We start from the raw sequence: 2,763 nt of genomic DNA on the forward strand, positions 1-2,763 counted from the left end.
GGAGGAGGGAGAGAAACAAAGGGTCTGTGTCTGTCGGTATGCTGCTTTTGCTGGGGATAGACCAGGAACGGAGTCTTAGAACTTTTAGTAAGTAATCTAGCTAGGTATGTGTTAGATTATGATTTCTTTAAATGGCTGAGAAAAGAACTGTGCTGAATAGAATAACTATTTCTGTCTGTGTGTCTTTTTTGTAACTTAAGGTTTTGCCTAGAGGGATTCTCTATGTTTTGAATCTAATTACCCTGTAAGGTATCTACTATCCTGATTTTACAGAGGTGATTCCTTTACTTCTATCTACTTCTATTTCTATTAAAAGTCTTCTTGTCAGAAAACTGAATGCTTTTTCATTGTTCTCAGATCCAAGGGTTTGGGTCTGTGGTCACCTAGGCAAATTGGTGAGGATTTTTACCAAACCTTTCCCAGGAAGTGGGGTGCAAGGGTTGGGAGGATTTGTGGGGGAAAGACGTGTCCAAACTACGTTTCCCAGTAAACCCAGTTAGAGTTGGGTGGTGGCAGTGGATATTCCAAGGACAAAGGATAAAATTAATTTGTACCTTGGGGAAGTTTTAACCTAAGCTGGTGAAAGTAAGCTTAGGAGGTTTTAATGCAGGTCCCCACATTTGTACCCTAGAGTTCAGAGTGGGGGAGGAACCCTGACAAACCCTGATTGGCTGCTGCCTTGCGCAGCTGCTCTGGCCTGTTGTAGCCCAATCTGGCATGGGGGTGGGGCACCGCCTCACCACACAGCGCATGTGTAAATACAAGTCCTGGTCTAAATATCACTGGGAAAGACTGCCATTAATTTTATTGGACTTTGGATCAGGTCCATGTAGTCCAAGGCATTCTAGCATTGTCATGCTAAAGTGAATTATTATAACTTATATTACAGTAGAATGTGCCAGATACTGTAAAGTACATGTAGGTAGCAATATTACCAACCCCAAATACTTAATTATGAGACTGGCTTAAAATCATGTTAAAATATATTACATTTTGGAATTCTTTTTATTTGTGTTCCTCAATTTTTGTGCTCCTTTTACAATACAATTGGGTCTTTTTTTCCCCAAGCTTTTTCCTACAACTCTGAGGATTAGAAACATACTTCTTAATGAAAGCTGTGATTCTCCTGAAATAACTAGATTCGAGGTGCTGAGGTTGGCAGAGTTCCTGCACTGAAGAGCAAACAATGAAGAGTGAGATTTCTGGACGTACTGATGTGATTTAGGAGCACAAGCCTCTTTGACATACAATGAGACTTACAGTGCTCCAAAGACACTTGGGCTTCTTGGACAATCCCCCTCATCCTCCCCCCAGCCCCTGCCAAATGTCATACAAACAAATTGTGGAAGGATGGACTGCAACAAACAAACAAACAAACGTGCCAGTAGTTGGTGAATTTCTTTAAGCCTTACAGAAGATTTTTGTGGTTCATTGTTAGTGGATCTTGAATAGAAATAAACGGAGCAAAATAAAATAAATAGAATGAAAGTTATTAATTAACCAAGCCTTAACCAGAACAGATCATAAGGAGTAACCTGATTCAGTATACGTCAGTGCTGATTTTAATACCCCATCTATTCCAGTCCTAGGCTCTCATTTAGGTTGGCCAATGTATTTTGATTCTGTTATGCAGCATCTCCTTCTACTCTAGTCCTAGGTCATGTTACTTCAGAGGTGTGAAAAGCAAACCCCAAAGTCTGGCATTTTGTGGGTATTTTGGGAATCAACAAGTATTACTTTGAATTACAGATTGACTGTGAATATAATTTACCACTTTCTCAGCTGACAACGTTAATCTGACGTCGTCCTCTAGCACTGTGTAGGTTTGAGGCAAGATTCTTCTCTGCAAACTATAATGTAGCCTTTTCTTGGATCTGCACTCATTGCACATGCCAAACAATATCTTTCCTCAGATCCTTGATTTTGCTTGAGTTTGAGTCTTTATGCTCCTCTGTAGCAGTATCTAATGATTACGCATGGAAAAACTGTCCTTTTCCATCACATGCTCTGCTTTGCACTGGTTGTGCTCTTTGTGAGATGCACTTCTATGCTGGTGGGTGCCTATATTAACCCTTGCTATAGTCAGTAATGAGCAGCTGAGGAATTCAAGGCTGGCTGTAGGGTAACACCAAGAGGCATTGCTAGAGAGAGTCCCACTTTAGTTTGACACTTATGAACTTCCAGCCTGTCATCTTAGATACACTCCAGAGCTTAGCTCTTGGTATCCTCTCTATGACCCCTATGCCAATGATATGTTAGCATAGCCTGAACTTTGTGTGCCACAGGGAGAGTTTGCACAATTTTCAATCTCAATCACTCTAATGCCTCTGGAGTCTCAACAGAGAATAAAGTTCCCAAATAGTCGTCCATTCCCTTTTGTACGGTCACCCTGACAATGTGTATTTCTTCAACTCTGCACCATGCCTGTGAGTAATTAACAGTTTCCTTGTATTTGAATCTCAAATGTTTCTACAGCCCAAATATTCTATGGGTGAGAACACTGAAATGTCAAACACACAGCTATCATTCTTTGAACTCAGCACCCGAGTCACGATCGGGGGAGTTCCTGGACGTTTGGAAAAAGGCTAATGCAGTGCCCATCTTTAAAAAAGGGAAGGAGGAGGATCCGGGGAACTACAAGCCAGTCGGCCTCCCCTCCATCCCTGGAAAAATCATGGAGCAAGTCCTCAAGGAATCAATTCTGAAGCACTTGGAGGAGACGAAAGCGATCAGGAACAGTCAGCATGGATTCACCAAGGGCAA

The sequence above is a fragment of the Lepidochelys kempii genome, chromosome 11 (assembly GCF_965140285.1).
Source record: "Lepidochelys kempii isolate rLepKem1 chromosome 11, rLepKem1.hap1, whole genome shotgun sequence".
NCBI lineage: Eukaryota > Metazoa > Chordata > Testudines > Cheloniidae > Lepidochelys > Lepidochelys kempii.